Genomic DNA, 24,650 nt, shown 5'->3' with positions numbered 1-24,650 from the left:
GTAACTCCCATCTTCTCATCACCTCAGTATTCAAGCACAGAAACTCTTCTGGGTTTCCCAGATGCAACAGCCTGACATTTGTCAGACCTTTCCTATTCTCCAGAGTAAACACAGAATCCCAGAATGTCAGGGGTTGAAGGGCCCTGGAAAGCTCATCCAGTGCAATCCCCCCATGGAGCAGGAACACCCAGATGAGGTTACACAGGAAGGTGTCCAGGCGGGTTGGAATGTCTGCACAGAAGGAGACTCCACAACCCCCCTGGGCAGCCTGGGCCAGGCTCTGCCACCCTCACCGGGAACAAGTTTCTTCTCATATTTAAGTGGAACCTCCTGTGTTCCAGTTTGCACCCATTGCCCCTTGTCCTGTCACTGGTTGTCACCAGAAGAGCCTGGCTCCATCCTCCTGACACTCCCCCTTTCCATATTGATCCCCAGGAATGAGTCCCCCCTCAGTCTCCTCTTGTCCAGCTCCAGAGCCCCAGCTCCCTCAGCCTTTCCTCACACGGGAGATGCTCCACTCCCACTGGACTGGAGCGAACACAGGCCACTGAGTCACCCCAGTTCCGCTACAAACTTTGACGGTGACCCACACGCTATGACCTCACCGTGTCACAACCTCATCACACACCGGTTCCAGATTCCTTGGCCTCCAGAGGAACCAAACACGGGCTGTGACCCCAGGTCCCCGGCAGCGCCGCAGCCCAAGGCCGAGCCAGCCCCGGCCCTTCCCGGAGCCACCACGGCCCCTCACTTGTCCTGGAACGCCGCGTCTCTGCGACACACTCATAATGATCATTTTTAAGATAGTAAAAGCACCTGACTTTGCGACAACGTTTTGAATTACTCTGTGTAACTTACATTAAATACAAAATAGCAGCAGACATTGGCCTAATGATGCAAGCAAAAAAAAAAAGTTTTACAGACTATTCCCTTCCTATCCACATAGTAACAAGACTGTACCAAATTAAAGAAAAACACCATCTTCCTTGTCCAAAATAAATAATACAACTGAGAATGCCGAGATCTGAATACCAGAAAGAAAAGCTACAAACGAGAGCAAGCAGAGAGCCCAGAGCCCTCCAGTTCCTTATTGACATGAAAAACATCTCCGCAACAAACCCACGGGCAGTTTCGAGGCATTTCTCCTTTTCCCCGCGCAGCCCGGCATGACGAGGGATTATTTCCCTCACCAGCTCCGAGCGAGCGGTCCCGTCCTCTGAGCAGCGACCGCCTCGGCGGGACCGGCCCGGGAGCAGCCCCGGGAGCCCCGCGGGGTGACCGCCCGGGAGCGGCGGGAGCGGCCGCTGCGCTGGGCAGGACAGACGGTGCCCGCGGGCGCGGCCGCCGCACCGGCTCCCGCAGAGCCGCCGTGTGGCACCTGCCGCCCAACGGCGGCCGAGCGCCTCGGTGCCGCCGCGGCGGCGCCCGCTGGGCGCGGAGGACGCGCGGGGCCGGCCCGCGGTGTCCGCGGGCGGCCGGGGCCGCGGCGGGGCTCACCTGGACCGCAGGTACCTCAGCAGCTCCGGCCGCCGCGGCATGTGCGGGACCCTGCGCGTGCGCGCTGCGCCGCGGGACCGCGCCTGCGCACGGGCCGCGCCGGGGTCGGGACTACAGACAAGATGGCGGGGGGGGGGGGGGTGCGGTGAGCGACCGCCATCTTGGGGGTTGTTCCTCTGGCCCCGCGTACGGTCCGGAGCGCTGGGCCGGCCCGGGCTCTGCCGCCGCAGCAGCCCCAGCGGGCCGGCCTGCCCGCGGCTCTGGCGCGGAACGCGTGCGGGCCCGGCTCTGCCCTGCGGCCTCTCTCCGCTCTCACAGCGATCACCGGAAAGCTCCGAGCAGGAGAGAACGCGCTGCCAGCAAAGCCCCGACCACACACCCCGGTCACAGCCAGGGCGGGGCAGCAACTCAGCCCAGGGCGCTGGAACCGGGGTCACCAGCCCCTGAGACAGGCCAGGTGCGGCTCACACAGCGCGCTGGCGCTGTCCACGGAGCCTGGAACGCCTCCTGTGTGGTTTTGTTGGTGGCGGTTTTGTGGTGTTGGTTGGGGTTTTTTCTCCCCCCTCCACAGGTAACACTAAATTCTCAACAGGCCAGACAAATGCGCCGTTTCTTCCCCCGCTACAGGTTCTGGCAATGTGGAAGTGTGAGTGCTGGGGGAGCCCTCCCCAAGGTCAAGGTCATACCTGTGTCTGTCCCCGCTGCCGGACTCCACTGCCACGCGGGCAGCCAGACGGAATCCCAGGATGTCAGGGGTTGAAGGGCCCTGGAAAGCTCATCCAGTGCAATCCCCCCATGGAGCAGGAACACCCAGATGAGGTTACACAGGAAGGTGTCCAGGCGGGTTGGAATGTCTGCACAGAAGGAGACTCCACAACCCCCCTGGGCAGCCTGGGCCAGGCTCTGCCACTGAGGGGCCCATGGAACGCACAGCAAACCCCTCGCAGCACCCTCTGGACTGCCCGTGCTGTCCTCTGCCTCCTGCGGTCTTTTTTCCCCTCATTAGGAGCCTCTCCAGGTGGAAACATTTCCCAGGATAGTGTGACACCCCCAGCACTTCTCACTTTACCCTGGGTAGGGCACTCTCCCAAACCACTAAAAACAAGGTATTGCCCAAACTTAGTCCATACTCTGGTTTCTGGTGCCATCCAGTGGTCCTACACGCTGCTTCTAACTCTGTTCTTAAATAAAGGCTGTTAATGAATAGGAACGGAGGAGGGGAGGCAGACCCGAGACAGTACATGGGTGAACTGTTCCCGAGTGTGTTCCCAGTAGAAAAGACAGCAGAGCACTGGACCATCCTGCCACTGGGGTCACCCAGCCCTACATGGAGGTGTGTAAAATAATCAGCGAATTAAAACATGAGCGATAGAAGACAGCCTGTAAGAAAATGCGTGGTGCAGTGTAATAAGGAACTGACGAAATGCTTCTAAAACAGAGCTTGTATTTGAGCTCCTGAAGCTCAGACACTAGTGCCACTCGGTCCCAGCACACCACTTGCTTGTCTACAGGACACCCGCGTGACAGATCCCATGTCTAACCCAGCTGGGCAGCAGCTGTCCTGGTCCTCCCTGGGCTGGAACTGGCACTGGCGCAGGCAGCTGTGGGCAGTGGTGGCTTTCTGGACACGCAGGGTGGAGGGATGATGCTCCCAGGTGGGGTGATGCTCCCAGGTGGGGTGGGATGATGCTCCCAGGTGGGGTGGGATGATGCTCCCAGGTGGGGTGATGCTCCCAGGTGGGGTGGGATGATGCTCCCAGGTGGGATGATGCTCCCAGGTGGGATGGGATGATGCTCCCAGGTGGGATGATGCTCCCAGGTGGGGTGGGATGATGCTCCCAGGTGGGATGATGCTCCCAGGTGGGGTGATGCTCCCAGGTGGGGTGGGATGATGCTCCCAGGTGGGATGATGCTCCCAGGTGGGGTGATGCTCCCAGGTGGGGTGGGATGATGCTCCCAGGTGGGATGATGCTCCCAGGTGGGGTGATGCTCCCAGGTGGGGTGGGATGATGCTCCCAGGTGGGATGATGCTCCCAGGCATTCTGCCCAGCCGGGTGCCAGCAGGGGCAGAGGCAGACCCTGGGAGGAGCAGCTGGACACGGGTGTGGTGATGAACTTCTCTGTGAGGCCCAAGGTCAAGACGACCCCCATTTCTGTCTGTTCACTGTCCAAATGCATGGAGGTTCACACTGAGAGAAAACTGGAAAGGTTTTTGAGAAGCCAGCTGAAGCCTTTGCATTGCTTTTTACCACAGAACAGCTTCAGGCTATTCCCTGGATGAGATTTTTCTTTACTGGGAATGAGTCAGCCAGAAAATCTGTTTCAAACTGAAGTAGAAGAAAACTCAAGATAAATTGCTCATAAGAAGAAATAGCTAGCACTAGATCATATTTGCTCCTGTGTTGTAGACTAAACAAGAAATTAGTCATCTACCTGCTTACGAAACCATAAAACGAAATGTCCTGGATATGAGAGGAATGGGACATGGCAAATATGATTCCACTTTTTAAATTGATTTGGGGAATTACAAACCATTGATCAAGTTCAGTGTCTCTATCAGGCAAATGTATGGAAGCTATACCAAAGAATGGAACTGCTAGAAATATGGAAAAAATATGGTAAAATAGGGATGAGTCATGATGATTTTATAGAGGGGAAAGTGGTGTGGCAGAGAGGCTGGAGGTCCCAGTGAGTGAGGACAGGGGTCCAGCCGGGTCCCAGCACACAGAGCTGAGCCCTGTGTCCCCTCCCGGCCGCTCTGCTCAGCGCCCGCCTCGCCAGGGCCATGGGTGGCAGCACCCTGGGGTGTCCCGGCCGTGCTGCTGGGGAGAAGCACGAGGGGTTTAGTCGGGGTGCGCAGGGCGATGTCCCCTGCCTGCAGCTCGCAGTACTGGGCGAGGAGACACCAGTGACTCCAGACCAAACCATCTCAGATGAGATTTGAAAATGAGCCATGAATTTCAGAAGGAGATTTTTGGAGAAAGAGTTGAAAACGGCATCGTTACTTCCCCATTCTCAGTTCAGTTTAAGTATAATAATATCGCATCCCAGTTATCACTGTCTGCAAGATAAACCACAACAGGGCTTCTTGGAGAATGTATCTAGTAGACCAGAGTTAATACCCCAATTAGCATATGGGTGACATTCTCTAGCATGCAAAAAGGCCTTAAATTTAAAAAAAGCCTTTTGTTTTTGTTCTTTGAATGCCAATGGCCTTTCTCTGATATTGTCTTTTCTTGGAGAGCTGTGGTTCCAAGAGTGGATGAGACTGCTGAGCGCCACTGTATTCTGCCTGGTCAGCCAGGCTTGTGTTTTGAAAGCAGCCCATACAATCCTCGAAGGACGGGACAAACACAGCCAGCACAAGGTGATCCTGCAAAGCGGTCATTACAAGTGGTTTCAAGCTCAGCTGACGGCTGCAGCCGAGAGAATCCTCACCTCACACCGACCCCAGCTTTCTGTTTCTAGTGCCCTGGCCCAGCTCTCTTCTCGCAGCTCACGTGGTCTTTCCCCAGAATCCCTTTGGGGTTATTGTCCCCACACACATGCTCCTGGGAATTTAGCATTTAGTTCTGGTTTTCCGTATCTGTGGGACGCGTGCCTGCGTTCTGCACAGCACAAATACCAAAAGCTGCCCCAGGAGCAGTGGCTGGTCACCCAGCTGGCTTGAGACACGCTTGGGCCCCCCTTTGCACGGCTGGGGTGGGTGGGTGCTGTGGGTCACCCCACAGGCCTGGCCCCGAGCCCCAGCCGTGTGCGGATTGTTCGCTCCCCACAGGCTCAGGGCTGCCCAGCAGACCCGCAGACTGTGCTCCCTCAGCTTCCCTCTTCTCCTTGTTTCATTTCTTTCTGTTTGCATTTGAACTTTAATTATTAAGTTCACCTCTTATTAAACAATCTTCTCATGGATACACTTTTATATATATTTATGTTTTGCAGATTTAAAAAAATAAAAGCGCTTCTGTATCCATAGAATATATTTGTACATCTTTGCACATGTAGGGATAGCGTCTACTACCTGCCCCGGGTTTGTGCTCGCTGCGCCTGTGCAGGTGTTCGCTGTGACCCTCGGAAGAAAGGTGCTCCAGCTCTGGGAGCAATCAGTTAAAATGTTCTTAACTGGAGGGAACGTGAAGTAGAAAGAGGATAGCACAGGCAGCCTTGTGCCCCTGCCATTGTGGTCATCAGGGTCTTACAGGGTTTTCCCTGAAGTAAAGAACTCCACCATTTCTGCAGTTAAGCAAAAGGCTGTTTAATGAAAACAAGCTGCTTCACTTCAAGGTAAAGACAAAGACTGGCAACAAATTGGAACCACAAGGGAGATGAGTTGACTCAAATGAGCAAAATAACAATAGGGAACTTTTAAAAACTTGTGTGGTATTGTTTGGGAGAACGGCTATGACAAAGATTAGGTCACACAGGTAGAGCAGCACTGCACTGTGCTGCCCAGAGCAAGGGCTGCCCCGGGGCAGGAAAACTTGTGAAGCTGCTCTCACGAAATGCACTCAATGGAGATTGAGATCACCCTGCTAAACTGCCTGCCCTGTGTATCAACCAAGGAAAAACCTGGTGGTCTGGTCCCTTTCCAGCCTCAGGTGCTCCAGGGTTCAGTAGGTAAGGGCTCAGGACAGTGGCAGAGAAAGGTGATGATGCAGTGATCAGACAGCACGGCGGGGAGGCAAGATGTTCACTGTGGGCATCATCAGAGTTGAGAGGAGGGGAGAACCGAACCTGTGGATGGCAATGGAAGGCTTAAAGCCAGGAGAAGCAGCTGAGTTGGCCATCCCAGAGAGATCTTAGTTAATGCCAGGAAGCGCTTTTGCTGCCTCTGAGTCGGACCACAAAGTCAGTGTTGAGGGAGCTGGGCAATGCCGGGGCTGCTGCTTGTGGGCAGCAGTTGCTGAGCGACCTCTCTGCTGTTTCTCCCTTGCCCAGGGGGCAATCGCAACCTTGGAGATGAAGGAATTGGGTTTTAACCACCATGCTTGATTGGAGGAACAATCATCCAAGTGTCAAGCACGCTGCAATAAAAGTGCCTGCATTTTAACACTTGTGAAACACTGTTGAGGAGTTTTTTTCCCAACTTTTCGGTATCAAGGGGTGTGCCTTGTGTTTCTTCCCGGTTGCGGAGGATGCTGCTTTGCTTCACAGCATCACAGGAGAGTGAGGTGAGAAGGGGCCTGTGGAGATGACCCCTCCAAGCCGGGCCAGGAAGGGCGGGGGCCACAGGCCTGTCCAAAGGGGCCTCCAGACGGGCCTCAGACGGGGTGCTGGGCAGCAGCAGGGCAGCGTCACGGCAACCAGTGATGTGACAATGCGGCAACGCCGCGATGCCACAATGGCGAGTGCTCTATAAAGCCGCTCGCCGGGAGAGCGGCCGTGGCATCTGCTGCCGGGTGCCTCTGGAGCGACAGGAGCCAGCGCAGGACGCAGCTCTAGGAGAGCTCTTGGAAGGAGCCGTGGAGCAGAGTCTGACTGCTGGAGTCCCAAAGGCAGACGAGTTGCTGAGCGCAGGAGCTGTGCAGCGCAGTCTCACCGCTGCTGTCCCAAAGGCAGACGCGGTGCTGGGTGCAGGAGCTGTGCAGCGCAGTCTCACCGCTGCTGTCCCAAAGGCAGACGCGGTGCTGAGTGCAGGCGCTGTGCAGCGCAGTGTCACCGCTGCTGTCCCAAAGGCAGACGCGGTGCTGAGTGCAGGCGCTGTGCAGCGCAGTCTCACCGCTGCTGTCCCAAAGGCAGACGCGGTGCTGAGTGCAGGAGCTGTGCAGCGCAGTCTCACCGCTGCTGTCCCAAAGGCAGACGCGGTGCTGAGTGCAGGCGCTGTGCAGCGCAGTCTCACCGCTGCTGTCCCAAAGGCAGACGCGGTGCTCAGGGCACTGTCAAACAGGCAGAGGTGAGCAGCGGGCGATGGAGAGGGCTCAGCCGCGGAGCCTGGGACACGGCAGGGCTGCTCGGGGGCATTGGGACGGGCCCTTTCTTGCAGCCGCTGGGCAGGAGGCTCATTGAGCTGTGCCTGAGGGTCTCTGTCTTCCTAGCTCGGACACAGAAGACAACACCTGGGAGAAGCAGCTACTGGCCCAATGGACCCTGAGCTGCTGGACCTCACCCTCGGTGTCAAGATCCCCGTGACACCCGGCTCCAAGCCTGTGTTCAGCAGGGGAAAGCTGGGGGAAAAGGTAAAGGCAGAAGAAAGGGGTAGGAGGGCTCTCCTCTTTTATGGGCTCCCCGTGATCCAGACAAGCCCTCGTGGCCACCTGCTCTACAGCGGGAGCTGCAGCCCTTCAGTCGGCCGGGGCTGGGGACTCGAGGGAAGCTCCTGGCTGCCCGGTGTGGAGACAAAAAGGAGGACTTGTCCATTTTCTGGACTGGTTTCTGGCACTGTGCAAGCGTGTGGCCAGGCCCTGTCTGCAGCCAGCGGCAGCGTGTCCGGGTGCCGGGGCAGCGCGCCCTTTGGCTCATCCAGCCATGTCGAGCCGGGCTCTGGGGCGCTCTGGAGGGAGAGTCCAGCCTTCTCCTGCTCACCTTGTTGGCCTATTGGGAAAAGCTGGGGCTTCTCTTGAAGCTCAGGGAATGTACACAGTGTCCTCCTCCTGCAGCCTGCGGTGCGTTTTTGCCAAGGCAGAGGCTTCCTGGAGGCAGAGTTAGTTGAGACAGCCCTTGGGCCGGCCTAACCCCGAGCAGACTGTGTGCAGTGCATTGTCCATTTGCTGCCTTTGAACCACCGCGCTTGAACTTGTCACTCTGAAGGTTCATCGCTGTTGTGGCAGGATCTGCAGTTCTTCCCGGGGGCCTCAGATGCCTGCTTTGGTGGTGGGGTTTGTCTTCTGTCTCTCAGCCCAGCCCGGCCTGCAGCGTGGCTGTGGTGACCTCTGTGCCTTCAGCAGGATGGAGAAGAGTGTTGGTCCTCATGCTGCCTTTTCACTAGTCCAGCTTTTCACCTCTTTGCTGCTGCTCTCTCCTGCCCCGCTCACACTCTGGAACATCTCTCACAGCTTCACCGGCCCTCCTGCTTGTTTGACCTTGGGGATCCCCTCTGCCGCCTGCTGAGCACCGAGTACAACAGCCTGCATGACCCGCATCTGCAGGCCTACCACCAACGCAAGGACAACGTGCAGAGGATGAAGAGGGAGGGTTTCATCACCAGTGATGGCAACGTAGGTTTGGATGTCGGGCGGGTCAAAACAGCCCCCACCAGGCGGGTTCCCCGGGCGCTGGCTCAGCCGCCTGTTGCTGTCGGGGGGCACAGGGTTGTGGGGCTGGTTTCCCCGGGAGCAGAAGCACCAGCGTCCCTCTGGCCATTCCCACTCCTGCTCTTCTCAGGCTGCCTCGCGCTGCCCGAGTGTTGAGGAGGCAGCCGGTGCGAGTCCTGTCGGCCTCATCTCGCCACAGGTGGTTTGCTCGCTGAAGGAGTTCAACGAGTACAGGCAGTACCTGGCCACACGCAAGCTGGAGGCCGAGAAAGCGTTCATCCGAGAGCAGGTCAGCAAAGCGGGGTGTTCACAGACACGCAGCGTCCCGAGGGAAGCCCTTCCCTTCTGCCCTCGTCGCGGGGCTGGAGCAGAGCCCTGTCCTGGGCCCGCGGGACGCCCCAGCACGCAGGGCCGGGAGCGCTTGTCCAGCCCACAGCCAGACACAACCTGCTGTCACCTTGCAGGAGAAGCTTCGGGAACACCTGGCCAAATTAGAGGATGCTCCCGAACTGCCGGGGGTGATCAACACTTCTCGCCTGCGAGAGTGGCTGCTGCAGGAGCAGAGCAAGAGTTTGCCGGGCAGAGAGAGGAAGAGGAGGCAGAAGTAAGAAAAGACCAAGTGGCGCTTGCTCTAGAAGGGACCTGTGCTCCAGGAGAGAAGTGCTGGAGCCGCATGTTCCAGGAAACAAACCAAGGCCAGCGCTGGAAGGAGCCGGTGTCGCTGCCAACACGTTGGCGCAGTCTGTGTTTGCAGCCCCGCACAGGCGGCTGGAAGCTGCTGCGGGGACCACTGGAGCAAAGCTGCCCGAGCAGAACGATGGGAGCGGCTGAGCGGAAAATGGCCTGGGCGAGATGGACAGCAGCCCCTTCTCAGCCGCCTTCCTTTTCCTTGGCAGGCATCTCAGGGCGATTGAGAAGCGGGTTGAAAGACTGGAGGCTCTTGAAAAAGAGCTTCGCCTCCTCCAGCAAGGCACGTGCCGCCTGCAGCAGCAGCAGCCGGGCAAGAGGAGACAGCCAGACTCCCTGAGCAGCTCCGAACAGTCCGCTCCGGGAGGGAGGCCGGTGAGTAGGAGCCGGGTGGATGCAGGGGCCGCTGGATGCACCTCTGGTTGAAAAACTCTGCAAGTCCCAGCCCCTGGGGCCCGCTGTGCCCTGGGGCCTGTCCTCTGGGCACCATCAGCGGCCAGAAACCTCCGTGTGCCAGGGGACATACAGAGAAACCAGAGGTCTCCAACTGCAGTGCCAGGGACCCCTCTGGGCAGGGCTCTTGTGAGGAGGAACAGGGAGGCAAACCGAGGGGAAGGAACACAATCACTCAGTAACTGCCCCTCGTTTTAGTCTCCCCGGGCTGCTGGAGAAGAAGTGCCTCCCAGCAGACAGGCTTCGCTGCTGCGGGCTGTCCTGGCAGAAGACGGGGAGCTTGAAGAAAAGGCTGAGACTGTGGTCCAGGAGGTGGTGGAGCGGGTGAAGGCGCTGGATCAGTCCATCCACGTCTTAAGGAGGGCTCCGCCTGAGCTCACCGGGCAGTTGTTTGCCAGTGCCAGAGGGGCAGAGCCTTTGGGCGCTTCTCCTGCTCATCGCCGGAACGACATCAGACGGGTGGCTCAAGAGATCGTGGACACCGTGTTGGAGAGCGCTGGGGAGCACGTGGGATCCAGCATGTCTGGGGCAGCTGAGCCAGGGCTGGCACTGAGGCAGAAGCTGTCGGAGCTCGTCACTGGAGGAGCTGCCCAAGTGGGCAAATCTGGAGAAGAGAGTTGGAGGGAGGCGGAACTGGCAGCTTCCAACACAGCATCTCTGCAGTCTGCTCTGGACCAAATGGCCACAGAGGCTGTTGGAAGCGTTAGCTCCACCTTGTCATCCTTTGTAGCTGCTCAGTTTGAACAGGACTTTCGCTGTCAGTTTTATGAGGTTCTGAAGCTTCAGGATGTGACAAAAGGACAAGGATCACCCAGAGCATCGGAACAGCAGACCCCAGAGGCAAGCAAGACAGTCAAGTTGCCACCACTGAAAAACACCTCCAATGTCTCACTGGTGTGTCGTGAGCTTGCCGAGGAGAGCATCCAAAAAGCCATCTCCAGGGTTCAGCAGCTGGATGCAGAACTGGCCGACTACGCCAGAACCATTGTCCAGGAAGTTCTGGAAACCATGAAGAAGTTGTTACAGCAAGAAACAAAGTCTGAGCAAACATCAGAGAAGCTTCAGCCAAGGAAGCTCTTGCCTCCTCTCCGCCTCCCACCAGCAGTCTCACCTTCGGAGGAAGCAGGAAAATTCAAGAAGAGCTCACCGACTGTCCTTCCACCTCTCCCCCGAGGCGCTGAGCAAGACGCTCGCCGGCCAGCAGACGGCCTCCAGAAGCCCCGGGATGGCAGCTCCGGAGCCACAGCGAGGTCTGCGGTGCCCGAGTGGGAAACTCTGCGCCTGCCCCGGGCAGGGAGCACCGCAGGCAGCCTCCCCTCCCCGGGCCCGCAGGTTCCCTTCCAGCCCAGGCCTCCAGCGGGTCCCAGGCCCCCTCCCCAGGCACGAGCGCGGCGCAGCCCCGTGATTCTCAGGCTTGTCCAGGCGGAGCCCGTGCAGCCCGAGGCGTTGGAGAGGGCGGTAGCTCGGAGCCTGGTGGACGATGTGCTGAGGAGCTGTGGGGCTCCAGGGCCAGAGAGCCCCCCGGCAGCTCCCCCACGCAGACAATAAAGACGTTGTTCCCAAGGCCTTGCTCGTGCCTGCAGCGATTCACGCCAGGCCCTGCTGTGTCTGGCATTTCCCTGCAATGTTTTCCTGCCTCCTCCTCCCCCCTACAGTCTTGCTCAGGCTAAGACCCAGTTCTACAGGGAATCTTAAGTGGGGAAGAGAAAAGCAGCCCAGGCTTTGCCTTGTTTGGAAAGCTTTGCGGCCAGGCTGTTGGAGGGGCAGGTCCGGCTCTGTAAAGCCGTGCTCGTGCCCTAGGACAGTCCCAAGTGGTGGTGCTGTTGAAGGCTGCGCCTTGTTCTGGGCATTTATTCTCCGGGCCCCTCCAGGCTCCAGATGGCCCTTTGGGTTCCCAGCCAGGGCCCTCGCTGGGCCTTTCGCTGTCCCGCCGAGGGACCGGCCTTCAGGTTTTCATCTTCCCCAGGGACTCCTCCTCTCGTCTCCTCAAGCCGTCTCTGTTTGCCTTTCCATGTCCCCAGGGATGGGCTTTTTGGAGCAACCGAGGGGCCACCAAACAGCCTTTCGGTGCCTCCCAAGGGCCTCCGTTTCTCTTCCTGTGCTTCCTGGGGCCCTCCGTTTGCCCTTTGGTGTGACCCAGAGCCCTGCGTGTGCCTCTGGGTGTGCAGCCTGAGCCCTTTGCTGCCTCTGGGTACCCCCATGGCCCCGCGTGTGCCCGCGGGTGCCACCCTTGTGAAGCACGGATTAGGTGTGAGGGTTCTAAGTCAGGAAAGCTCCTGACCCGAGGGGTGAATAAGTGAATTCATGCAACAGACTAGTCTGGCCAAGGGGACTGAGCCCCGTGTGTCATGTTTGGTTCTTGTATTTCTTCATGAGGTGATGCAGTGAAGTTTAGTTCAGAGAGCACATGGTGCTGTGAATAGTCAGTTTTCTCTCCCATCCAGGCTCTTCTCTACCTGCTTGCAGTCTGTCCCGTTCATGCTGCAAAACAGGGAGGACAAGGTTCCCAAATGCCACCCGTGTGCGTTTGGTTTGCGCCCCAGCCTGGAACTCCTGCGCCAGGGCCAGTCCCGGGCTCGAGTCTGAGCTTTAGCAGAAAGCTCCGGCTGCTCAGTCGGCTCCCCCGGCCCACGGAGCTGTTGTGCTGTCCCTGCGCCGCCCCCTCCGTGCCCCAGTGTCCCCACACCCCACACGCTGCTCTCGGCACCGTTTCCTCGCTCCTTCTCTCCCGGGCTCCCGCGGCAGCGCGTGCTGCCCGCACCGTTCTCCGGGGCCGTTACCGGTCCCTGCGCGGGACTCGCTGGAGCAAAGCGCTGCCCAGAGCACCACGCAGCCCGGCGGGCCCGGCCAGGAGCGACCACAGAGAGGGGGTTGTTTTCTTTCTTCCTTCCTTAACTTCCTTTCTTTCCTTCCTTCCTTTTCTTATTTTTCTTCTTTCCTTTCCTTCCTTTCCTTCCTTTCCTTCATTTCCTTCCTTTCCTTCCTTTTCTTCTCTTCCTGCCATTCCTTCCTTTCCTTCCTTTCATTCCCTGCTTCAGCACAAAAATCCCCCAACTGGGAAGTAAATACTTGGTGTCACGGTTCCTTGCAAGACTGAGTGCAGAAGACCTTTGTGGCAAGAGGTGCCATTTGGCACCCTCAAGCTCATTACCCCGTAGAGCTGGATGCTGCCTTTGCTGTATTTTCTGGGTTGAACTTTGTCTGCTGTGCCTCTGGGAGCTGCTCAGCTCTTGCCCAGGCGATGGTGTGCTGTGCTTTTGGAGTGGCACGGGGACCTTCTCTTCTCAGGGTGATGGAGCTCTCGGCCTTGCTTGTACCCTCCCAGAAGCAGAACGAGGAGAAAGAGAAGATCATGAAAACGCTTCAGGACACTGTGGAGATTCTGGTGCATTTCCCCTTGATCTGGGAGACAGCCCAGTGTTTGCTCCCCAGCCGTAGCACACACAGGTGTGGTTTCCTCAGCAGGAGGAGTGGTAGAGATGCCACTTGTAGGGGGACATCAGGGACATTGCCAGAATGTTCCTTGTGTGTTTGGCACAGGCGGAGTCAGTCCAGGCGCAGCAGCGGCAGGGGAGCTGCAGACAGCTCCGGTGTCTTCCTCAGGGGCTGCACCAAGGCTGTTGTGCCTGGGATCAAAGTTCCTTGAACTGACAGCTTCCTGGCAGTCTATGAAAACGAGCTGTTGGTCTTTCTCTTCTTAGTTTTAGTGAGGAAGAAGTGGAATAGATGTGGGAAGGAAGGTACTGGAATCCCGGGGGCTGAGGCTTCTGGGCATGGCAGTGCCGCTGAGGATGGGAACAGCTCTGCCCTGCCCACCCTTTCCTTCTGTTCTCAGGAAGCCGGTCGGTTAGAGAAAGAACATGAAGTTCTGTGGAGTAAAAGTGCCAGGGTGATTGATTAAACCAGGATTCGAACCATCCTTGTTGAGCTTCTCTCTCTCGCTTCCTTTGTGCCAACCCTTCTCTTACTTTGGCTAAGGAGTCTCGTACGGCTCCTGTGTGGTCAGCATAAAAACAACATTCTTCTCCTAGAGCTGCACATACCCCTCCTTGCTGCAGAAATAATAAGTCTAACCCTCTTGGATTTTGTAAGACTACCTCAAAGAGGGAAGTTAAGGATTTCTCGAGATAAAAAATAGATTTCTCAATCCTTTCTAAGTCTTCATCTACAGCTGCTTGGAGAGAGGTAAAACCTTGTTGTTGGTGAATTAAAGATGATATCCCCGTTGCAACCCCAGTTACTCCCAAGCCTATTAATGTGGCTATGGTAATAGCTGTTATAGGTTCTCTCTTCTGGATCTGATTTTCAGTACTCCAATGCATATACATACTTTCCTCAGAGTGATAAAATATTCGTGGGACCACTAAGACTTGAATACAAAATTCAGTATTGCTGTTAATCACTCTCAGTAATACACATGGGGTTAATCCTGGTCTGGAACATATCCACCATCCACCTGTTTCTGTGAAGCTATCATTGTTGTGTCTATTCTATAACTACAAAGCGTTTTTCTTGTAGGTGGCACTTTCCCTAGGCATGTCCCCTGCCCCCTTACATGTTGAAGAGTGATTCCCACCTTCTTTTGTTCCTACCTACAGTAGTTTCTTGAATTAGATAGTTTGTATGTACCGTTTAGGGCTATTCCTTTGTAAAATGGAGGTTTAACATCATAACACAACCAGCAGGATTTGGTCATGTTGAAGTCAGTATTATTCAAGGTTTTGTAGGCTGCCTGCATTAGTTTGAACAGAGGAGTCTTCTCCTCATCTATATTAGAGTTCTCAGTCTGGGCTAAGATTTCCTCAAGGAGTGATACAACTGTACCATTTTCTTTGTTTTTCCTCTCTTTATCTTTTCTTGTGACTATATTTGGCCCTACAGCTTGTGGTGGTGTGGTAATTACTTGCTTACTAATTTGTATTAATCCTCCTCTGTCCATTCTGGGTTCCCAATATCTAACTCCCCAGGTTCTTCCCATTAGCCATCCTTGATCTTCTGGTTGTCAAACTGTGAGTATTAAATATTTACAATTACTGAACCCTACCCTTCCTCCTATTGAATCATGTCGAGGAGAGTTACATCCTGAAGGTCCCCAGGTTGTGGTTAGAAACTTATCCTTTACTGGAGGTCCCCAGGCGGATGCAATAGTTTCACAACCCCAATAGGCACAATAATAATGATTAGGATAGTTACAATAACTTTTTCCTGGATTAGAGGCAGGACAAAAATAGTAAGGTTTCTGGTTTACACAGGGTTGTATAGGCACTAATTGCCAAAGAGGAACAGAAAAACTAGGAGATCCTGTGGTTATATTTCGCTTAATTACAATCTGATCTTCCCGTCTTTGAAGGATCCCTTCATAAGGTTGATGTGGATTATTAAGATTATTTCCACATATTGCATCTTTTCTTATAAGAAGAATTAAGCCAATTTTTAACATTTGTTTGATGGCCCAGTATTGCTGTCGAGCTACCGGACAATCTTTATTATGAATAATATCCTACTGGCTTCTTTTGTCCTGCCCAGTCTTGAGTTAAAACCCCATAAGCAGTTCCATTTTCAGTATTCCCCAAAAGATAAAATGTTTTCCGAATATCAGGTAGGTTTAGTACTGGCGCATTGACTAAATTCTCTTTTAGTTCATTTAACTGTTTCTCATCTTCCTGATTCCATTTTATCAATCCATCTTTTGTTAGTTTTTCGTACAAAAATTTAACTTTACTGCTATAATTTTCAATCCACTGCCTACAGTACCCCAGCAGTCCTAAAAGTTGTCTTACTCGTCTTTTATTCTGGGGCACTTGCAAAGACAAGATTCCGTTAACCCGATCAGGGTCTAATTTCTTACTCCCCCGACTCAGCCAGTGTCCTAAATACTTCACTTCTTCCTCTACAAATTGCAATTTTGATTTCGATACTTTCAATCCCTTTGTGCTTAAGAAATTTAGTAGTCTAATACTTTCATCTCTAACTCTTTCCATGTCTTCTCCGGCAATTAATAGATCGTCCACATATTGGATTAAAACTACCCCCTCGCGGGTTTCAAAGGACTCCAGTAAATGCTCCAGTGCTTGTCCAAACAAGTTGGGGGATTCTGTAAACCCTTGGGGCAAAACAGTCCACCTTAACTGTTGTTTTCTATGTGTATCAGAATTTTCCCACTCAAAGGCAAAAAAATCCCTACACTCTTCTTTTAAAGGGCAAGCCCAAAAGGCATCCTTTAAATCTATTACACTGTACTCATAAAAGATATAACTGAGGTGAGCGCAGAGCTGGGACCACATCCCTGTAAACGTGGTTTCAAAGTGCGTGAGGAAGGCAAGAGCCCCGCCTGGGGAACAGAGATCCGTGTTGGGGACTGTCTGTGTAACTGCTACTGGCTGTTTAGCTTTGCACCCCCTGTTAGAACGTCCGAGCTGGCTGTCCTGTGACTCTTGAGCTGAGTCACTACAAGTTTCAGAAAGTGCCTTTGCCTGCACCGTCCCGCTCAGGTCTCTCTTGGGCTGTGCTTTCGGAGTTGGCTACTTGACATTTGTATTCCAGGGTTGCCTGGAGGTTTCCCCCACCCTCCTTGAGCAATGACTCTTGTTCCTCAGATTTTATAAAAGGTCACTGGCTCAATTGATGCGCTTGCCAACTCTCCTCTCTCACTCGACATTCACTGACCGTTTTCTCCCCAGAATCCAACTGGTCTAACTGTTTAGGGGGAACTTTAACTTAGTTCTAATCTTCACTCTGTGGAGGGGTTAATCAGCCCCTCTCAAAGTCAGGTCTTTTTCCTGATGGAGTCACTCTTGTCCTCTTGGGCTACCGTGCAGAGTCATTATAAACATGAGCTTTTTCACGGCTCTTTTCCAGCATTCCTCAGTTTCCCTCTTCCCTGGGCAGTGTTAATGTTTCCTTTCGTGGCTGTTTCCAGTCTTGATCTGGTGCTCGTGTGGCTCTAAGAAACCGAAGGAGACCAAAATCATTTCCGAGAGCTTCAAGACACTGAGCGTTCGAGCAGCCTTGGACCTTTGCACACTTGTTTCTTGGTTTTGTGGCTTTGTAGAGAAATCCCTGGAGCACTTGTGGCCACAGGGACAAAACTGCTTTGTTGACTGAAGAGATGGGAGAACTGAGGTTTCGATGACTCGAGGGTGAAGTGGGGACAAAAGGAGAGACAGATAAAGCAAGCCAAGTAGGCTGAGCAGAGCGTAACAGCTTGCTGTGGGCTTTCAGGTGGTGTTGGATGCCAGTGACAGCACGGCCAGCGTGGTCTGCCCGGACAGTTCCCAGCAGGCAGAGCCCAGCACCATCCCCTCTGTGCTGAGCTCCGGCGGGGCAGAGCAGGCCTTTGCCTTGGTTCAGGAGGCGCTGGCAAGGAGGCGAGGAGCAGCACGGGTGAGAATGTCTGCTTGTCTGCAGCACTGGCCACAGGCTCAGCCGCTCATGCCCCACTTGGCTTGGACCCTTTCCATGTCCTTGGCCAGTTCAGCCAGTGTCTTTCTGTTATAGTCAAATATGGCTCAGGAAATTTAGAATAACTTTTATGGGCAAAACAGCGCTGGGCGGCCGGGCAGTCACTGCTCCACCCAAGGCACGCAAATTGGCTACAGATATAAAGTGTTTTTATAGGTCTGTAAGTGCACACCCCGATCTTCTCCCTGATTGGTGAGCTGGTTGCCGTGCTGCCCAAAGCACATCCCCCTGCCCACCAGCACACAACATCTTTCCCGCCAAAACTTGCTACAACAGAATGCGACAAACTATGGCGGTTTAACATGTGCACAACTCAGTAAATGGTTAACCCCTAACATATTCCTGGTTTGATTAGCAAATTTACTTTAGTTATGCAATTTATAACATTTCCAGCCTTGCCACTCTTGGGACCCTGTTGCCCAGCCCCCTCCCCAGCTCTGTGTTCTGCCGCCTTGCTCTCCTTGATCTGCACCCCCCTCCCAGCTTTTGCCTTCAGCAGAACCGTCTCTCTGCTCGCTGCTTCTCCCGGCTGTCTGGAGCCGCCTTGGCTGCTCCTCACTGCTTGTTTGTGCTCTTTCCCTGCCCGTTGCTTGCAGGCCCTACAAGAAGAGCTTTCTGCCAGGCAGGACTCTATCGATTCCCTGCTGCAGCAGCACAGGCAGCAGGAGGAGAAGTGCAGGAAGCTGCAGCAGAGGCTTGAGCAGCTGCAGGAGGAATGCGCCACGTCCAGCAGCCTGTGTCTGCGTTCTGCTCTTCGGATGCCCTTTCCCAGGCACCGCTTCTCGCTGGATGGAGGCAGCAGCCCGCCTGCCTTTCTGCTTCCCTCTTCAGTCACCTTGGGAGGGGAAGAGCAAGTTCTGCCTCCCCGTGCTCCCTTATTAAAAATGATTTATTTTTAATGCATGAACTATACGTTACAAGCAAATGAATATGCCATAGGTATATGTAATAAATATCAAGAAGTGTAAGTCATGACCACGCTTGATTGGAGGAACAATCATCTCAGTGTCAAGCACGCTGCAATAAAAGTGCCTGCATTTTAACACTTGTGAAACACTGTTGAGGAGTCGTTTTCCCAACTTTTCGGTATCAAGGGGTGTGCCTTGTCTTTCTTCCCGGTTGCGGAGGATGCTGCTTTGCTTCACAGCATCACAGGAGAGTGAGGTGAGAAGGGGCCTGTGGAGATGACCCCTCCAAGCCGGGCCAGGAAGGGCGGGGGCCACAGGCCTGTCCAAAGGGGCCTCCAGACGGGCCTCACACGGGGCGCTGGGCAGCAGCAGGGCAGCGTCACGGCAACCAGTGATGTGACAATGCGGCAACGCCGCGATGCCACAATGGCGAGTGCTCTATAAAGCCGCTCGCCGGGAGAGCGGCCGTGGCATCTGCTGCCGGGTGCCTCTGGAGCGACAGGAGCCAGCGCAGGACGCAGCTCTAGGAGAGCTCTTGGAAGGAGCCGTGGAGCAGAGTCTGACTGCTGGAGTCCCAAAGGCAGCCGCGGTGCTGAGTGCAGGAGCTGTGCAGCGCAGTCTCACCGCTGCTGTCCCAAAGGCAGACGCGGTGCTGAGTGCAGGAGCTGTGCAGCGCAGTCTCACCGCTGCTGTCCCAAAGGCAGACGCGGTGCTGAGTGCAGGAGCTGTGCAGCGCAGTCTCACCGCTGCTGTCCCAAAGGCAGACGCGGTGCTGAGTGCAGGCGCTGTGCAGCGCAGTCTCACCGCTGCTGTCCCAAAGGCAGACGCGGTGCTCAGGGCACTGTCAAACAGGCAGAGGTGAGCAGCGGGCGATGGAGAGGGCTCAGCCGCGGAGCCTGGGACACGGCGGGGCTGCTCGGGGGCATTGGGACGGGCCCTTTCTTGCAGCCGCTGGGCAGGAGGCTCATTGAGCTGTGCCTGAGGGTCTCTGTCTTCCTAGCTCGGACACAGAAGACAACACCTGGGAGAAGCAGCTACTGGCCCAATGGACCCTGAGCTGCTGGACCTCACCCTCGGTGTCAAGATCCCCGTGACACCCGGCTCCAAGCCTGTGTTCAGCAGGGGAAAGCTGGGGGAAAAGGTAAAGGCAGAAGAAAGGGGTAGGAGGGCTCTCCTCTTTTATGGGGTCCCCGTGATCCAGACAAGCCCTCGTGGCCACCTGCTCTACAGCGGGAGCTGCGGCCCTTCAGTCGGCCGGGGCTGGGGACTCGAGGGAAGCTCCTGGCTCCCCGGTGCCCGGAGCAAGGAGAACGTGCCCAGAGCAGCGGCATTCCGCAGCATTTCAGCTCAGCTCCTTGCAGGTGCAGCACTGGGTGCAGCCCTCTGGCCCCGCAGTAAACAGCCCCCTGTGCTCCCACAGCACCAGCAGATCGGCACAGGCAGAGCGCCTGGGCTCAGGCTTTCTTCTGCGCTGGACAGTCTCTCAAGTAGAGAGATCTTTCCTGTGGTGGGAAGTAAGCCAGGAATTAGTCTGGGCCTCGCAGGTTTGGAAATGCCGGCCTGTGTGCGCGAGGAGCTGGGAGGTGCGTTCGTCCCTGCGGCTCCTTCCTGCCCCGTTCACACTCGGGAACATCTCTCACAGCTTCACCGGCCCTCGGGCTCGTTTGACCTTGGGGATCCCCTGGGCCGCCGCATGAGCAACGAGTACAACAGCCTGCATGACCCGCATCTGCAGGCCTACCACCAACGCAAGGACAACCTGGAGAGGCTGAAGAGACAGGGTTTCATCACCAGCGATGGCAACGTAGGTTTGGATGCGATGGGGCTGATCAAAAGGGTTCCCTCCCGGGGGGTTCCCGAGCGCAGAGGAGGGTGTGCAGAGGAGCAGCTCCCCTCCCGCCGGCCCGGCTGTTTCGGGAAGGCAGTCTGCGCAGCCGGCTTCACCGCGCTTGGGGGATTTCTGCCCCCGGCTCCCCACAGGTGGTTTGCTCGCTGAAGGAGTTCAACCAGTACAGGCAGTACCAGACCGTGCTCAAGCTGGAGGCCGAGAAAGCGTTCATCCGAGAGCAGGTCAGCAAAGCGGGGTGTTCACAGACACGCAGCGTCCCGAGGGAAGCCCTTCCCTTCTGCCCTCGTCGCGGGGCTGGAGCAGAGCCCTGTCCTGGGCCCGCGGGACGCCCCAGCACGCAGGGCCGGGAGCGCTTGTCCAGCCCACAGCCAGACACAACCTGCTGTCACCTTGCAGGAGAAGCTTCAGGAACACCTGCCCAAGTTAGAGCATGCTCCCAAACTGCGGGGGAAGATCAACACTTCTTGTCTGGGACAGTGGCTGCTGCTGCCTCAGAAACCATCTTGTCTGGGACAGCGGCTGCTGCTGCCTCAGAAACCATCGTGCCCACCTCCACCCAAAGGAGAAAACAACTCCCTGAAGTGGGGGCGACGCTTAAGAGTCGATGCAGCTTTGGGCAAGGGCCAAAGCCCCTCCCAGCCTGAGCTGGGACACGAAGGTGCAGCCGGTGCGCTCACAGCTGCAGAGCCTCCGGAGGACTCGCTTCTACGCCGTCGGCAGCAAATTGGACTGGTGGCCAAGCAGCTCAGAGCGGCCGTGTCGGAGAGCTTGGGGAAGCACTTTGCATCCGGCACATCTGAGCCAGCGCCTGTTGCTGGAGGAACCACCGAAGCGGGCAAATCCGAGGGAGAGAAATCGGGGCAAGCTGAAACAGCAGCTTCCGACAGAGCAACTTCAAAGGATTTGCTTCACCATCTGACCAGAGAAGCTGTCAACATTGTTTGCAGCACCTTGGAAGCCATTGGAGCCTCTCAGTCTGAAGGAGGCTGTAGCTGCACATGTCCTGGACTGCGGGAGCTTCTCAGGGGAGGTGTCTCCAACAGACGGCCGCAGCCACCCCAGGCGCCTTCCTCAAGCCCAGGCGTGGAGGAAGGACAAGGATTCCCCGGCGCACCTGAAGAGCAGAGCCGGGAAGCCAACAAGGGAGCCAAGTCACCCGGACCTGGAGACGGAGAGGAGAGCCGTCCCGCTGAGGACACCCGCCCCTCCGCGGGCCCACAGCTCTGCAGACAGCCCGTCCCTCCGGCAGCTCCGAAGGCCCCTGCCCAGAGAGCAGCACGACGCAGAGCAGCGCGCGGCCGGCCGGGGGGAGCCGAGCCCCAGCAGCTGCGTAAGCACCGAAGCTGTTAGCTGGGAGGCTTGCGGGCCATGTCCTGGGCAGGGCTGCGGCAAGAGACGCGTAGAGCCCTGGGCAGCTCCGCCAAGTACAGCCCCGTGCTGCCAATAAAGAGTTTGTTGCCAAGTGCTGCCTTGTGGCTGCCTTCCTTCAAGCCAGGCCAGACTGTGTCTGGCATTTGCCTGCAGTCGTCCGTCCCCTTCCCTCCTACAGTCTCTGTCATGCTAAGACCCTATTTTACAGGGAATCTCATGTAGGGAGGTGAGAAACAACCAGCATTTTCATCACCCTTGTGCTCCAGCCCCTCACCAGCTCTGTTCCCTTCTCTGAACTCACTCCAGCACCTCAAGGACTCTTGTTGTGAGGGGCCCAAATCTGACCCCATGATTCAAGGTTTGGCCTCCCCAGTGCCCAGGACAGTGGCACAATCACTTCTCTGGTGCTGGCCACACTATTCCTGATACAAGCCAGGATGCTGGTGGCCTTTTTGGCCACCTGGGCACACGCTGGATCATGTTCAGCCGCTGTCACCAACACCCCCAGGTCCTTTTCCAGCTGCTCTTCCCCAGCTGCAGCGTTCATGGGGTTGTTGTGACCCAAGTGCAGGACCCAGCACTTGGCCTTGTTGAACCTCAGACAATTGCCCTCGGCCCATCGATCCAGCATCACAGTATCACAGTATGTTTGGATTGGAAGGGACCTCAAAAGCTCATCCAGTGCAATCCCCCCATGGAGCAGAAACGCCTGGGTGAGGTTGCACAGGAACATGTCCAGGTGGGTTTTGAATGTCTCCAGAGAAGGAGACTCCACAACCCCCCTGGGCAGCCTGGTCCGGGCTCTGGCACCCTCACCATGAAGAAGTTTTTTCTCAAATTTAAGTGGAACCTCTTGTGTTCCAGCTTGATCCCATTACCCCTTGTCCTACCATTGTTTGCCACCGAGAAGAGCCTGGCTCCATCCTCGTGGCACTCACCCTGTATATATTTATAAACATTAATAAGGTCACCCCTCAGTCTCCTCTTCTCCAAACTAAAGAGCCCCAGCTCCCTCAGCCTTTCCTCACATGGGAGATGCTCCACTCCTTTCAGCATCTTTGTTGCCCTACGCTGGACCTTCTCCAGCAGTTCCCTGTCCTGCTGGAACTGAGGGGCCCAGAACTGGACACAATATTCCAGATGTGGTCTCACCAGGGCGGAGTAGAGGGGAAGGAGGACCTCTCTCGATCTACTGACCATCCCCCTTGTAATACACCCCGGGTACCATTGGCCTTCTTGGCCACAAGGGCCCAGTGCTGGCTCATGGTCATCCTGTTGTCCACCAGGACCCCCAGGTCCCTTTCCCCTACACTGCTCTCTAATATGTAATTTCCCAACCTATACTGGACCCTGGGGTTGTTCCTGCCCAGATGCAGGACTCTACAGTTGCCGTTGTTAAATTTCATCACGTTATTCCCCGCCCAACTCTCCAGCCTGTCCAGGTCTCTGATGGCAGCACAGCTTCCAGTGTCAGCCACTCCTCCCAGCTTAGTGTCATCAGCAAACTTGCTGACAGTCACTCTACTCCCTCGTCTAAATCATTAATTAATATATTGAATAATACTGGCCCCAGTACTGCCCCTGAGGCACTCCACTAGATACTGGCCTCCAACTAGACTCTGCACCATTGACTACCACTCTCTGGTTTCTCTCCTTAAGCCAGTTTGCAACCCACCTCTATTGTCTAGACCACACCTCCTCAACTTAGCTGTGAGGATGCTGTGGGAGACTGTGTCAAATGCTTTACTGAAGTCAAGGTAGACCACGTCCACCGCTCTGCCATCATCCATCCACCTTGTTACATTCTCATAAAAGGCTATGAGGTTGGTCAAGCATGACCTACCCTTGGTGAAGCCATGCTGACTGCCCCTAATAACCCTCCTATCCCTGATATGCCTTGAGATGGCACCAAGGATAAGCTGTTCCATTACTTTCCCAGGGACAGAGGTGAGGCTGACCGGTCTATAATTACCTGGGTCCTCCTTCTTGCCCTTTTTGAAGACTGGAGTGACATTTGCTTTCCTCCAGTCCTCGGGCACCTCTCATTTCCCAAGACTTGGCAAAGATGATGGAGAGCGGTCCAGCAACAACCTCAGCCAGCTCCCTCAGCACCCGTGGGAGCATCCCATCTGGACCCATGGATTTATGCATGTCCAGACTATTTAATTGCTCCCTAACCCAGTCCTCATCAACTAAAGCAAACTCCTCCATTGACCTGGCTTCATCCGGGGTCTCAGGGGTACAGGGCTCCCCAGGACAGCCTCCGGCAGAGTAGACAGAGACAAAGAAGGTATTCAGTAACTCTGCCTTCTCTGTATCTTCTGCCACCAGGGCACCCACCCCATTCATCAGTGGGCCTACATTGCCTCTGCTGTTAGTTTTATCTGCTATGTATTTGAAAAAGTTCTTTTTGCTGTCCTTGACCCCTCTCGCCAGCTGTAATTCTAAGGAGGCCTTGGCTATCCTGGGCCTTCCTACATCCTCTAACAGCAGCCTTATATTCCTCCCAAGTGGCCAGCCCCTGCTTCCATGACCTGTAAACTCTCCTCTTCTGCTTGAGCATACCCAACAGATCCCTGTTCAACCACGCAGGCCTTCTGGCTCCCTTCCTTGACTTCCTACGTGTGGGGATGCTCTGATCCTGAGCGTGGAAGAAGCAATTGCTTGAAAAGGCCAAAGTTTGCCCTGCTAAAGTCCAGGGTTGCAATTCTACTTGCTATTCTGTTCCTGCCACACAAGATGCTGAACTCCACCATCTCATGGTCGCTACAACCCAGGCAGCCCTCAACCTTTACTGCTTTGACCAGACCCTCCTTGTTAGTGAGGGTGAGCTCCAGCAGCTCCTCTCCTGGTCGGCTCCTCCACCATCTGCATGAGGAAGTTCTCATCAATGCACTGGAGGAACCTCCTGGGCTGTGCCTGGCTGGCTGAATGGTCCTTCCAGCAAACACCAGGGAAGTGAAAATCACCCACAACAACCAGGGCCTGAGATTGTGAGGCCACTCTCAGCTGTCTGTAGAGGCCTCATCAACTTCCTCAGCCTGATCTGGTGGCCTGTAACAGACGCCCACAACAGTGTCACCCCTGCCAGCCTGCCCCTTGATCCTGACCCATACACTCTCAACTCGCTCCTCATCCGCTCCTGGGCAGAATTTAGTACATTGTAGTTGCTCTCTCTCATAGAGAGCAACTCCACCATGAGACATACGTCGCTATTCCTCCAGTCATTCTCCAGCA

General features: G+C 55.6%; 1 protein-coding gene across 1 annotated transcript in view; it reads right to left on the bottom strand.

Moving 5' to 3' along the window:
* NDRG3 (NDRG family member 3) overlaps positions 1 to 1,590 on the bottom strand; it is a 60,794-nt gene extending 59,204 nt beyond the window's left edge. The window contains exon 1 of the mRNA XM_082065832.1: positions 1,498 to 1,590. The gene's annotated coding sequence lies outside the window, so the exon portion shown is untranslated. The remainder of the gene's footprint in view (positions 1 to 1,497) is intronic.
* Between the last annotated feature and the right edge of the window lie 23,060 nt (positions 1,591 to 24,650).

Source organism: Streptopelia decaocto, assembly GCF_964273445.1.
Source record: "Streptopelia decaocto genome assembly, chromosome: 14".
NCBI lineage: Eukaryota > Metazoa > Chordata > Aves > Columbiformes > Columbidae > Streptopelia > Streptopelia decaocto.
The sequence above is the reverse complement of the archived record's forward strand: the minus strand, read 5'-3'. Positions and strand labels throughout refer to the sequence as shown.